General features: G+C 41.0%; 1 protein-coding gene across 9 annotated transcripts in view; it reads left to right on the top strand.

Annotated features, from left to right (window-relative positions):
- Nucleotides 1-15,001, top strand: part of LMBR1 (limb development membrane protein 1) — a 207,711-nt gene that overhangs the window by 3,120 nt on the left and 189,590 nt on the right. The gene's annotated exons all lie outside the window — the stretch shown is intronic.

Genomic DNA, 15,001 nt, shown 5'->3' with positions numbered 1-15,001 from the left:
TAAGTAATGTATATTCATAGGGTTTAATTTTAGACTTTATGTGGTTTTATTGGTCTATTTGTCTTTAGTTTTATTATTTTTAAAAATTTGAAACAGGTTCTCACTCTGTTGCCCAGGCTGTAGTGCAGTGACGCAATCATGGCTCACTGCAGCCTTGACTTCCAAGGCTCAGGCGATCCTCCCACCTCAGCTTCCCAAGTAGCTGGGACTACAGGCTTGAATCATACAGGTGTGCACTAACAGACCCAGCTAATCTTTTAATTTTTTGTAGAGGTGAGGTCTCACCATGTTGCCCAGACCTGTCTCCTGGGCTCAAGTGATCCTCCTGCTCTTTGGCTTTAGTTTTAATTAATTAGATATTCTAGAATTTGGGTTGAGAAAGGGACACATGTTAAAACAGTCCAGAGCTTTGTCTACTCCCCCGAAAACAGTTCTGGTACTGATTATAGAGTTCTTTAGTTCTGACTCTCCTCACCCCTGTTTCTCTCAACCCAGCACCCCTGGCTGGTTGAGTCTACTCCATCTTCTACAGAACCAGCGGAGACAGTGACCAGGCTCAGGGTTCCCAGTCTTTGGCATTTCTTTCTCAAATGATTTATATTTAGAGTGAATGTAAATACTTGCTTTTTCTCTAAGACTTGTTGCCAATTTTTAAAATTATTCAGTTCTTTCTGATTTTGCTACATAATGCTATAATTGCTTTTTTATCATAATAAGATATATATATAACATGCAATTTACCATATCTAAATATACAGTTCAGTGGCGTTAAATACATTCACATTGTTGTGCAACCACCACCACTATCCATTTCCAGATCTTTTTCATCAACTGAAACTTGATACCCATGAAACAGTAGCTCTCCATTCCTCACTGTCTCCAGCTGCTGGTTCTGCCTATATGAATCTGACTATTCCAAGTTGAACCATACAATATTTGTCCTTTTCTATCTGGCTTATTTCACTTAGTGTAATGCCTTCAAGGTTCACCTGTGTTGTAGCATGTGTCAAAATTTCTTTTTCTTTCTATTTTTTTTTGAGACAGTCTTTTTCTGTTGCCCAGGCTAGAGTGCAATGGCGTGATCTTGGCTCATTGCAAACTCTCCCTCCCTGGTTCAAGTAATTCTTCTGCCTCAGCCTCCCGAGTAGCTGGGATTACAGGTGTGCACCACCACACTTGGCTAATTTTTGTATTTTTGGTAGAGATGGGGTTTCACCATGTTGGCCAGGCTGGTCTCGAACTCCTGACCCCAGGTGATCCACCTGCCTCAGCCTCCCAAAGGGCTGGGATTACAGGTGTGAGCCACTGTGCCTGGCCTCATTTTTTTATTTTTTGTAGAGATGGTGTTTTTGCTATGTTGCCCAGGCTGGTCTTGAACTCCTGGCCTCAAGTGATGCACCCACCCTGGCCTCCCAAAGTGCTGGGATTACAGGCAGGAGCCAGCGCGCCTGGCCCAGAATTTGTTAAGGCTGAATAATATTTTCTTTTTGTGTATACTGTATTTTGCTTATCCATTCATTCATCAATTGACCTGAGTTGTTTCTGTTTTTGGCTATTGTGAATAATGCTGCCGTGATCATGGGTGTACAAATATCTATTAGAGTCCCTGCTTTCAATTCAGAAGTAGAATTGCTGGATCATATGATAATTCTATGTTTAATTTAAGGTTCACGTCATTCTCCTGCCTCAGCCTCCCGGGTAGCTGGGACTACAGGCACCCGCCACCATGCCCAGCTAACTTTTTGTATTTTTAGTAGAGACAGGGTTTCACCATGTTAGCCAGGAAGGTCTTGATCTCCTGACCTCGTGATTCGCCCACCTCAGCCTCCCAAAGTGCTGGGATTACAGGCGTGAACCACCGCGCCCGGCCTCTATGTTTAATTTTTTGAGGAACTGCCATACCATTTTCCACAGAGGCTGTACCATTTTATATTCCCACTAGCAAGTAGCCAGAGTTTCTGGTTCTTCCACATCTTCACCAACACACATTGTTTTCTGTTTTTCTTCTTTTTTTAAAAATGGATATGAAATGGTATCTGATGCTGGATTTGATTTGCATTTCCCTAATTATTAGTGAAGTTCAGCATTGTTTCATGTGCTTATTGACTATATGGACATCTTTGGAGAAATATCTGTTCTTTGCCTGTTTTTGAATTGAGTTGCTAGATTTTTGTTGTTTAGTTTTAGGAGTTCTTTATATATTCTGAATATTAACCCCTCATCAGACATGTGATTTGCAAACACTTCTCGCCCGTTCTGTAGGGTTGCCTTTTTACTCTATTGCTAGTGTCCTTTGATGCACAAAAGTTTTTAATTTTATAGTCCAATTTATCTATTTTTTCATTTGTTGCCTGTGTTTTTTTGTGTCATATCCAAGAATTCATCACCAACTCTGGCATCATGAAGGTTTTCCTCTAAGAGTTGCATAGTTTTAGCTCTTATGTTTGGGTCTTTGATCCATTTTGAATTAATTTTTTTGTACAATATAGTGTTTAACTTTTTTTTTTTTGAGATGTAGTCTCACTCTGTCGCCAGGCTGGAGTGCAGTGGCACAATCTCGAGGCTCACTGCAACCTCCGCCTCCCGGGTTCAAGCAATTCTCCTGCCTCAGCCTCCCGAGTAGCTGGGACTACAGGCGAGCGTCACCACGCCCAGCTAATTTTTGTACTTTTAGTAGAGACGGGGTTTCACCATGTTGGCCAGAATGGTCTCGATCTCTTGACCTCGTGATCTGCCACCTCGGCCTCCCAAAGTGCTGGGATTACAGGCGTGAGCCACCGCGCCTGGCCTAGTGTTTAACTTTTAAATACTCATGTAATAATTTTGTCTTATGTGTTATGAATATCTCATAGTTCTCTTGTCAGTTGCTTTAGTGATCATATTTGACTTTGGCTATTAGTGTCAGGTAGTAATGATCGATTTCCTGTATTTTGAGAGCTAGCTATGAAATCCTAAGACTGCCAACTAACTGAGTATACCCTCTCTTGGCTAAGGGGACCCCAGGAAACCTTAAAAACTGAATTCCCAACCAGAATGAGATGGGAGATCTGACACGCCTCATTATACTCACTCCCTTTTGGGGTTTAAACACAGCTCACCAGCATTAATGTTAAAATAGAGATCTGAAGACTGAGAGAACAGACTCTTTGTGGCAATAAAATACCAAACTGTGAACAAGATGTAGGGCCATGCCAGGCAAGGGTTAAGTAAAGCATCCGCTTAAAGAATAAACTGGTTCTAACTGCCTCAAGGTGTTTCTTTTTTTCTAGCGGCTAAACAAGCACTGGCCTCCAGATAAGCAATATTGAGATAACTGCAGCTCACTCACTGCCAGACCCTAAGTGATCCCCACTCCCCTGTTCCACAAGCCATAACTGTAGCTTTGATTGGACAAGAGACTGATTTCAGTAACTTTCTCCTGATAAGAGCACCGAGCATGAACTGGTTCTGGCCAGTTTACAGAGGCTGTGCACTTCAGTGCCTTCATGTCCCTGCTTCGCCATCTGACTACAGGGCCTCATTGTAATCCTTTTAGATGTTAAGTCTCCACTCACAAGTGAATATGGATAAGTATGTAACATACATGTTTATTCAGCCTGCATGTGCATGACCTCCCCCGCTTTGTGAATATTCATAGCGCCTCCTATAACCTGTTAAATATATAAACTTGGCCAACCCGTTCAGCATAAATCCCTGTTCTATCCTCCCTTGAAGTGTCTGTTTCTGTGCTCTGCGGGAGGATGCTTCCCAGCTATCAGGATTGCCACCTTGTAGGCTGTGACTCTTTACAAAATTATTGAGGCAGAGTGTCGTTCCATCACTCAGGCTGGAATGCTGTGGCACAAACATGGCTTACTGCAGCCTCTATCTCCCAGGCTCAAGAGATCTTCCTACTTGAAGGAAGCCTTTTTTTTTTTTGAGGCAGAGTCTCACTCTGTCACCTAGGCTGGAGTGCAGTGGCACTATCTCAGCTCACTGCAACCTCTGCCTCCTGGATTCAAGCAATTTTTGTGCCTCAGCCTCTTGAGTAGCTGGGATTACAGGTGCCCACCACCACCACGCCTGGCTAATTTTATTTATTTATTTATTTATGATATGGAGTCTCACTCTGTCACCCAGGTTGGAGTGCAGTGGCACAATCTCGGCTCACGGTAACCTCTGCCTCCCAGGTTCAAGTGATTCTCCTGCCTCAGCCTCCCAGTAGCTGGGATTACAGGTGCCTGCCACCATGCCCGGCTAATGTTTTTGAATTTTTAGTAACTGAGACAGGGTTTTACCATGTTGGCCAGGCTAGTCTCAAACTCCTGACCTCAAGTGATCCTCCTGCCTTGGCCTCCCAAACTGCTGGGATTACAGGTGTGAGTCAATGCGCCTGGCCATTTTTGTATGGACAGGTTCTTTCCGTGTTACCCAGGCTGGTCTTGAACTCTCCTGGCCTCAAGTAATCCTCCTGCCCCAGCTTCCCAAAGTGCTGGAATTAGAGGTGTGAGCCACCATGCCCAGCCTGGCTGCGCAATCTAAATTCTTCCTTATCCTGGGTATGGCTTAAGCTCCCCTCTTGGCTAGAATATTTTTGGAACCAAGTCTGGGGTTGACTGGGACTTTTTTTTTTCTTTTACATGGAGTCTCGCTCTGTCACCGAGGCTGGAATGCAGTGGAGCGATCCTGGCTCACTGCAACCTCCGCCTTCCAGATTTCAGTGATTATCCTGCCTCAGCCTCCCAAGTAGCTGGGATTACAGGCGCCCGCCACCATGCCTGGCTAATTTTTGTATTTTTAGTAGAGATGGGGTTTTGCCATGTTGGCCAAGCTGCTCTCGAACTCCTGACCTCAGGTGATCCGCCCCTGCCTCGGCCTCCCAAAGTGCTGGGATTACAGGCATGAGCCACCGTGCCCGGCCAGACTGGGACTTTTACAACAGAGATTTTAGAACCTTCCCATTTAGTAGGCTCCTTTTAGGTCAAATGGGAGGTGGGGAGATAATGGGGATAGAAGGAATTATCCTTCACCTACTGCCTCTCTAGATGAGTTTACCTGCTGTTTTCTACCGGTGTCTTGCCCTCAACTCTATGTTTTACCCTTTGCACAGGAGATAAAAAACTTTAGTCCTTCCCACTTGGAAATAGTGGTTGGGCAGAAGATGGGAACCAATCACCAATCTTGTATGTAAGTTCAGAATGCAGTTATCTTGGAGTCTGTAGTCTTTTTTGACCTTTGTCATTGCCCTCCAGCCAAAGACCTCCAAGAGCACACCTGTAGTTGGACAAATTGGGCTTATTGCATATTGCAGTGAGTTCCATGGGGAACTGTGGGGTGTTTCAGTAACTTTTCAAATGGGATTTGGGCTTCTACTAGGTAGTTTGGGAAGGGTTTAAGGAAGTGAGGCTTTGATCTGTATGGGATGCTGTTAGGAAGCTGGAATAATTCTGTAATTGGATAGCTTAAGAAATCTTTTCTAGAAGGAAAGAAGACTGGAATAAAGCTAAAGCTGTAACTGGTAAAGAAACAACAGTTATTCCTGTTAGCCGGGATAGAGAGATGGTCATTTCTGTGATTTGGACAATGTTCATGTTTTTTTTTGCTTGTGTTCAGGAGTGATTACAGAGTGGTCTTGTTTAGTCTTTATCCGTCATGGTCTTGTCTGATATTTATGTTCTCTGAAATTGTTGATGTTCAACAGAAGAGTCAGTCATCAAGGCCTAGGTGTGTGCCTTGCTCTGAGTTGTTAGCCAGTTTACAGCAACACCAAGGCCCAGCTGTGATATTACCAGGCCAGCTCCCAGATGTCAGGGGCTGCTTTTCTTTTTCTCACATGGTTGTAAAGTCTTCTAGTGGAATGATGTATTAGAAACAAATCCAATAGCCAACATACGTTGAAGTGATTTTCTAACATAGAAGAGCAAAAAGGAATGGGATAGAGGTATAGAGGTTTCATTTATATTTGACTTTTCTAAACTGGGTTAAATCAGCTTCGCCTCTGTGGTAGGCAGCATAATGGCTCCTGAAGTTGGTAATCCATGTGGTAATCCTTGGAGCCTGTGGTATGTTACTTTACATGGGTAAAGGGATTTTGCAGATGTGAGTATGTTAAAGGGGAATTACCCTGAATTATCCAGGTGGGCTTTATGTGATCACAGGGTCCTTATAGGAGAGGCAGGAGGGTCAGAGTCAGAGGAGATGTGATGACAGAGGCAGAGTTGGAGAGATGCCCTTTGAGGAAGGAGGAGGGACCATGAGCCAAGGAGTGTGGGCGGCCTCCAGAAGCTAGAAACGTCAAGGAAATGGATTCTTTCCTAGAGTCTCCAGAAGGAACCAACCTTGCTCACACCTTGATTTTAGCCCAGTGAAACTCAATAAGTTTGTGTTAAGTCACTAAGTTTGTGTTATTTGGTTATAGCAGCCATAGGAGATTCCTACTCCTTCATCAGGAGGCTTTGACTTTCACTGCTGTCCCTGTATATCTTACCACTCCCTAGTTGTGTACTTGAGGTTAAAGGAAACTGGGACATTCTAATTACATTTGAGATAATTTTTCATGTCTTCCTATCCTGTCCTCCTTTTTTTTTTCTGAGATGGAGTCTTGCTCTGTCGCCCAGGCTGGAGTGCAGTGACATGATCTTGGCTCACTGCAGCCTCCACCTCCCGAGTTCAAGCAATTCTCCTGCCTCAGCTTCCCAAGTAGCTGGGATTACAGGTGTGCACCACCACACCTGGCTAATTTTTATATTTTTAGTAGAGACAGGTTTCACCTGTTGGCCAGGGTGGTCTCGAACTCCAGACCTCAGGTGATCTGTCTGCCTTGGCTTCCCAAAGTGCTGGGATTACAGGTGTGAGCCACCATGCCTGGCCCTGTCCTCCTTTTTTAAACTTGATTGTATTGCAGTAAGAATAGCTAATGTGAGATCTACCCTCTTAACAGTTTTTTTGTTTTTTTTTTTTTTTAGTCAGAGTCTCGTACTGTCGTTCAGGCTAGAGTGCAATAGCGTGATCTTGGCTCACTGCAACCTTCACCTCCTGGGTTCAAGTGATTCTCCTGCTTCAGCCTCCTGAGTAGCTGGGATTACAGGCGCCTGCCACCACGTCCAGCTAATTTTTTGTATTTTTAGTAGAGACGGGGTTTCACTATGTTGGCCAGCTAGTCTCGAACTCCTGACCTGGTGATCTGCCTGCCTCGGCCTCTCAGAGTACTGGGATTACAGGCGTGAGCCACTGCGCCCAGCCCCTCTTAAATTTTTAAGTGTGCAATTATATTGTTGACTATAGGTACAATGTTGCACAGCAGATTTCTAGAGCTTACTCATCTTGCTTGAATGAAGCTTTATGCCCATTGATTAGTAACTCTCAATTTCCTTCCCTGTCCCTGCCCCTGAGAACCACCATTTCCACTCTTTGAGTCTGTGAATTTGACCATTTTAGATACCTTATATAAGTGGGATCATGCAGTATTTGTCTTCCTGTGACTCTCTTTTTTTCACTTAGGTTAGTGTCTTCAAGATTCATCTATGTTGTTGCATTTTGCAGAATTTCCTTTTTTTTCCCTCTTGAGATGGAGTCTCGCTCTTTTGCCCAGGCTGGAATGTGGTGACTGCAGCCTTGACCTCCTGGGCTCAAATGATCCTCTCACCTCAGCCTCCTAAGTATCTGGGACTACTGGCACCCACTGCCATGCCTGGCTAATTTTTTGTTTATTTTTTGTAGAGATGATGTCTCACTGTGATGCCCAGGCTGGTCTCAAACTCCTGAGCTCAAGTGATCCTCCTGCCTTGGCCTCCCAAAGTGCTGGGATTATAGGCATGAGCCATCATGCCCAGCTGAGTGTCTTTTTTTCAAATATTTTTAAAGGTGAATAGTATTCCATTGTATACCACGTTTTCATTATCCATCCGTTAATAGACATTTAGGTTGTTTCCACATCTTTGCTATTATGAATATTGCCTCAGTGGATATAGGAGTGCTAATATCTCTTTGAGATTGCGATGGTGATCCTTAGGATAAATACTCAGAAGGGAGATTGCTGAATCATATGGTAGTTCTGTTTTTAATTTTTTCAGGAACCCACATATTTTCCATAGCAGCTGCATCATTTTGCATTCTCACCAACAGTGTGCAAGGGTTCGGATTTCTCTTCAGCCTTGTCAACACTTGTCGTCGTCTTTTTTTTTTTTTATCATAGCCATCCTAACAGGTGTGAGGTGATATCTCATTGTGGTTTTGATTTACATTGCCCTGATAATTGGTGACATTGAGCATTTTTTCATATACATGTTGGCTGTTTGTATGTCTTTAGAGAAATGCTTTATTCAAGTCCTTAGCCTGTTTTTTAATCAAGTTACTAGTTGTTCTTACTTTTGTGCTGTGGGAGTTTCTTACATATTTTGGATATTAACCCCTTTTCAGATATACAGTTTGTAGATTTTTCTCTCATTTCCATCATTATGTTGATTGTCTACTTTGCTGTACAGAAACTTTTTAGTTTTATGTATTCCCACTTACATATTTTTGTTTTTATTGCCTGTGCTATTGATGTTATATCCGTGAAATCATTGCCAAGGCCAGTATTGTGAAGGCTTCCCTCTGTGTTTTTCTCTGAGAGTTTTATAGTTTCATGTTTTACGTTTAAGTCTTTAATCCTTTGTAAGTTGATTTTTGTTTATGGTGTAAGAGAAGGCTGCATTCTTTGGGATGTGAATCTCCAGTTTTCCCAACACCATTTGTTGAGGACATTTTTCTTTCCCCATTGTGTATTATTTGCAGCCTTGTGTAAGATCAGGTGACTGTACATAAATGGATTTATTTCTGGGCTCTCTATTCTGTTCCGTTGTTCTATATATCTGTCTTTATGTCAGTACCATACTATTTTGATAACTAGCTTTGTGTAATAATATATTTTGAAATCAGGAGGTGTGATGCCGCCAACTTTGTTCTTTCTCCAGATTAATTTGGCTATTTGTAGTCTTTTGTCATTCCATAAGACTTTTAGAATTATTTTTTCTATTTCTGTTAAAAAAAAAATGCCACTGGGGGCTGGGCGCGGTGGCTCATGCCTGAAGTCCCAGCACTTTGGGAAGCCGAGGCAGGTGGATTGCCTGAGGTCAGGAGTTCGAGACCAGCCTGGCTAACATGGTGAAACCTCGTCTCTACTAAAAATACAAAAATTAGCCGGGCATGGTGGTGCATGCCTGTAATCCCAGCTACTTGGGAGGCTGAGGCAGGAGAATCACTTGAACCTGGGAGGCAGAGGTTGCAGTGAGCTGAGATTGTGTCACTGCACTCCAGCCTTGGTGGCAGAGTGAGACTCCGTCTCAGAAAAAAAAAATACCATTGGGATTTTGATAGGGATTGCATTGAGTCTGTAAATTGCTTGGGTATTATGGATATTTTGACAATATTAAATCTTCCAATCCATGAACATAGGGTGTCTTTCCCTTTGTCTGTGCCTTCAATTTTTTTTTTTTTTTTTTTTAAATTTTTTGTTTCCATAGGTTTTAGAGAAACAGGTGGTATTTGGTTACATGAGTTAAATTCTTCAGTGGTGACTTGTGAGCTTTTGGTGCACCCATCACACAAGCAGTATATACTGAACCCAATTTGTAGTCTTTTATCCCTCACCCCTTTCCCACCCTTTCCCCCCGAGTCCCCAAAGTCCATGTGTCATTCTTATGCCTTTGCATCATCGTAGCTTAGTTTCCACTTATGAGTGAGAACACGCGATGTTTGGTTTTCCATTCCTAGGTTAATTCACTTAGAATAATAGTCTCCAGTCCCATCCAGGTTGTTGCAAATGCCATTATTTCATTCCTTTTTATGGCTGGGTAGTATTCCATAGTAACATATACCACAGTTTCTATATCCACTTGTTCATTGATGGGCATTTGTGTTGGTTCCACATTTTTGCAACTGCACATTGTGCTGCTATAAACATGTGTGTGCAAGTATCTTTTTTGTATAATGACTTCTTTTCGTCTGGGTGGATACCCAGTAGTGATATTGCTGGATCAAATGATAGTTCTACTTTTAGTTCTTTAACAAATCTCCACACTGTTTTCCATAGTGGTTGTACCAGTTTACATTCCCATCAGCAGTGTAGAAGTGTTCCCTTTTCACTGCATCCATACCAACATCTATTATTTTTTGTTTGTGATTACGGCCATTCTTGCAGGAGTAAGGTGGTATCACATTGTGGTTTTGATTTGCTTTTCCCTGATCATTAGTGATGTTGAGCATTTTTTCATAGGTTTGTTGGCTATTTGTATATCTTCTTTTGAGAATTGTTTATGTCCTTAGCCCACTTTTTTTTGTTTGTTTGTTTTTGTTTTTTTTTTGTTTTTTGAGACAGAGTCTGTCTCTGTCACCCAGGCTGGAGTGCAGTGGCACGATCTTGGCTCACTGCAAGCTCCACCTCTTGGGTTCACGCCATTCTCCTGCCTCAGCCTCCCAAGTAGCTGGGACTACAGGCACCCGCCACCACGCCTGGCTAATTTTTTGTGTTTTTAGTAGAGACGGGGTTTCACCATGTTAGCCAGGATGGTCTCGATCTCCTGACCTCAGGATCTGCTTGCCTCGGCCTCCCAAAGTGCTGGGATTACAGGTGTGAGCCACCGCGCCCGGCCCGTTAGCCCACTTTTTGATGTGATTGCTTGTTTTTCTCTTGCTAATTTGAGTCCATTGTGGATTCTGGATATCGGTCCTTTGTCAGATTGTATAGATTGTGAAGATTTTCTCCCACTCTGTGGGTTTTCTGTTTACTTTGATGACCGTTCCTTTTGCCATGCAAAAGCGCTTTAGTTTAATTAAGGCTCAGCTGTTTATCTTTGTTTTTATTGCATTTGCTTTTGGATTCTTAGTTACAAAATCTTTTCCTAAGCCAGTGTCTAGAAGGGTTTTTCTGATATTATCTTCTAGAATTTTTGTAGTTTCAGGTCTTAGATTTAAGTCCTTGATCCATCTTGAGTTGATTTTTATATAAGGTGAGAGATGAGGATCCAGTTTCATTCTCCTACATGTGGCTTACCAGTTATCTCACCACTATTTGTTGAATAGGGTGTTGTTTCCCCACTTTATGTTTTTGTTTGCTTTGTTAAAGATCAGTTGGCTGTATTTGGGTTTATTTCTGGGTTCTCCATTCTGTTCCATTGGTCTGTGTACCTATTTTTATACCAGTACCATGCCGTTTCGGTGACTATGGCCTTATAGTATAGTTTGAAATCAGGTAATGTGATACCTCCAGATTTGTTCTTTTTGCTTAGACTTGTTTTGGCTACATGGGCTCTTTTTTGGTTCCATATGAATTTTAGGATTGTTTTTACTAGTTCTGTGAAGAATGATGGTGGTGTTTTGATGGGAATTGTGTTGAATTTGTAGATTGCTTTTGGCAGTATGGTCATTTTCACAATATTGATTCTACCCATCCATGAGCTTGGGATGTGTTTCCATTTGTTTGTGTCATCTATGATTTCAGCAGTATTTTGTAGTTTTGCTTGTAGAGGCCTTTCACCTTCTTGGTTATGTATATTCCTAAGTGTTTTATTTATTTGTTTTTTTGCAGCTATTGTAAAAGGGGTTGAGTTCTTGATTTGATTCTCAGCTTGGTCGCTGTTGATGTATAGGAGAGCTACTGATTTGTGTAATTAATTTTGTATCCTGAAACTGCTGAATTCATTTATCAGTTTTAGGAGCTACTTGGAGGAGTCTTTAGCGTTTTCTAGGTATACAATCATATCATCAGCAAACAGCAACAGTTTAATTTCCTCTTTACCAATTTGGATGCCCTTTATTTCTTTCTCTTGTCTGATTGCTGTGGCTAGGACTTCCAGTACTATGTCGAATAGAAGTGGTGAGAGTGGGCATCCTTGTCTTGTTCTAGTTCTCAGAGGGAATGCTTTCAACTTCTCTCCATTCAGTATTATATTGGCTGTGGGTTTGTCATAGATGACTTTTATTACGTTGAGATATGTCCCTTGTATGTAGATTTTGCTAAGGGTTTTAATTATAAAGTGATGCTGGATTTTGTTAAATGCTTTTTCTGTGTCTATTGAGATGATCATGTGATTTTTGTTTTTAATTCTGTTTGTGTGGTGTATCACATTTATTGACTTGCGTATGTTAAACCATCCCTGCATCTGTGGTATGAAACCCACTTGATCATGGTGTTACCTTTTTGATATGTTTTTGGATTCGGTTAGCTAGTATTTTGTTAAGGATTTTAGCATCTGTCTTCATCGAGGATATTGGTCTGTAGTTTGCTTTATTGGTCATGTCCTTTCCTGGTTTGGTATTAGGATGATACTGGCTTCATAGAATGATTTAGGGAGGATTCCCTCTTTATCTTGTGGAATAGTGTCGATAGGATTGTTACCAATTCTTCTTTGTCTGGTAGAATTCAGCTATAAATCCATTAGGTCCTGGACTTTTTTTTGTTGGTAATTTTAAAAATTACCATTTTAATCTTGCTGCTTGTTACTGGTCTATTTGGGGTACCTAATTCTTCCTGATTTAAGCTAGGAGGATTGTATCTTTCCAGGAATTTATTCATCTCTTCTAGGTTTTCTAGTTTATGTGTCTAAAGGTGTTCATAATAGCCTCGAATCCTCTCTTATTTTCTTGGTTAATCTTGCTAATGGTGTATCAGTTTTATTTATCTTTTTGAAGAACCAGCTTTTTGTTTCATTTTTCTTCTGGTTTTTTTTTTTTTGTTTCAATTTTATTTAGTTCTGCTCTGATCTTGGCTATTTCCTTTCTTCTGCTGGGTTTGGGTTTGGTTTGTTCTTGTTTTTCTAGTTCCTTGAGGTGTGACCTTAGATTGTCTGTTTGTGCTCTTTCAGACTTTTCGATGTAAGCATTTAGGGCTATGAACTTTCCTCTTAGCGCCACCTTTGCTGTATCCCAGAGGTTTTGATAGGTTGTGTCACTATTATCATTTGGTTTGAAGAATTTTAAAATTTCCATCTTGATTTCATTGTTGACCCAGTGATCACTCAGGAGCAGGTTATTTAATTTCCATGTATTTGTCTGGTTTTGAAGGTTCTTTTTGGAGTTGATTTCTAGTTTTATTCCACTGTGGTCAGGGAGAGTACTTGGTATAATTTCAATTTTCTTAAATTTATTAAGACTTGTTTTGTGTCCTATCATATGGTCTGTCTTGGAGAAAGTTCCATGCTCTGATGAATAGAATATATATTCTGTGGTTGTTGGGTAGAATGTTCTGTAAATACCTGTTAAGTCCATTTGTTCCAGGGTATAGTTTAAATCCATTGTTTCTTTGTTGACTTTCTGTCTTGATGACCTGTTTATTGCTGTCAGTGGAGTATTGAAATCCCCCACTATTATTGTGTTGCTGTCTGTCTTATTTCTTAGGTCTAGTGGTAATTGTTTTGTAAATTTGGGAGCTCCAGTGTTAGGTGCATATATATTTATGATTGTGATACTTTCCTGTTGGACAAGGCCTTTTATCATTATATAAGGTCCCTCTTTGTCTTTTTTAACTGCTCTTGCTTTGAAGTCTGTTTTGTCTGATATAAGAATAGCTACTACTGCCCACTTCTGGTGTCCATTTGCATGGAATGTCTTTTTCCACCCCTTTACCTTAAGTTTATGTGAGTCCTTATGTGTTAGGTGAGTCTCTTGAAAGCAGCAGATAGTTGGTGAATTCTTATCCATTCCGCAATTCTGTATCTTTTAAGTGGAGCATTTAGGCCATTTACATCCAATGTTAGTATTGAGATTTGAGATACTATTCCATTCATCATGCTATTGGTTGCCTATATACCTTGTTTTTTTTTTTAATTGTATTTTTGTTTTATATGTCCTGTGAGAATTATGCTTTAAAGAGGTTCTGTTTTAATGTGTTTCCAGGATTTGTTTCAAGATTTACAGCTACTTTTAGCAGTTCTGGTAGTTCTGGCTTGGTAGTGGCAAATTCTCTCAGCATTTGTTTGTCTGAAAAAGACTGTATCTTTCCTTCATTTATGAAGCATAGTTTCACTGGATACAAAATTTTTGGCTGGTAATTGTTTTGTATAAGGAGGCTGAAGATAGGGCCCCAGTCACTTCTAGCTTGTAGGGTTTCGGCTGAGAAATCTGCTGTTACTCTGGTTTTTCTTTGTAGGTTACCTGGTGCTTTTGCCTCACAGCTCTTAACATTCTTTCCTTCATCTCGACTTTTGATAAGTTGATGACAGTGTGCCTAGGAGATGATCTTTTTACGATTAATTTCCCAAGTGTTCTTTGAGCTTCTTGTATTTGGACGTCTAGGTCTCTAGCAAGGCCTGGAAATTTTCCTCAGTTATTCCTCCAAATATGTTTTCCAAACTTTTAGATTTCTCTCCTTCCTCAGGAATGGCAGTTATTCTTAGATTTGGTCACTTAACATAATCCCAAACTTCTTGGAGGCGTTGTTCTTTTTTTCTTACTCTTTTCTTTGTTTTCATTTTTCTTTGTCTTTGTTGGCTTGGGTTAATTCAAAAAGCTTGTCTTCGAGATCTGAAGTTCTTGCTTCTGCTTGTTTGAGTCTATTGCTGAGACTTTCCAGAAAATTTTGCATTTCTCTAAGTGTGTCCTTTATTTCCTGAAGCTTTGATTGTTTTTTATTTATGCTGTCTGTTTCACTGAAGATTTCTTTGCTCATTTCTTGTATCATTTTTTTTGTTTGTCTTAAATTGAACTTCACCTTTCTCTGGTACCTCCTTGATTAGCTTAATAACTGATCTTCTGAATTCTTTTTCAGGTAAATCAGGGATTTCTTCTTGGTTTGGATCCATTGCTGGTTAGCCAGTGTGATATTTTTGGAGGTGTTAAAAAACTTTTTCTTTGTTGTATTACCAGAATTGTTTTTCTGGTTCCTTTTCATTTGGGTAGGCTATGTCAGAGGGAAGGTCTAGGGCTCAAGGCTGCTGTACAGATTCTTTTGTCTCCCGGGGTGTTCCACAGATGTAGTACTCTCCTCCTTTTTCTAAGGATGTGGCTTCCTGAGGGCCGAGCTACAGTGATTGTTATCTCTCTTTTG

The sequence above is a fragment of the Pongo abelii genome, chromosome 6 (assembly GCF_028885655.2).
Source record: "Pongo abelii isolate AG06213 chromosome 6, NHGRI_mPonAbe1-v2.0_pri, whole genome shotgun sequence".
Classification (NCBI taxonomy): Eukaryota; Metazoa; Chordata; class Mammalia; order Primates; family Hominidae; genus Pongo; species Pongo abelii.
Note: the sequence above shows the minus strand (reverse complement) of the source record. Positions and strands in the feature narration are given on the sequence as shown.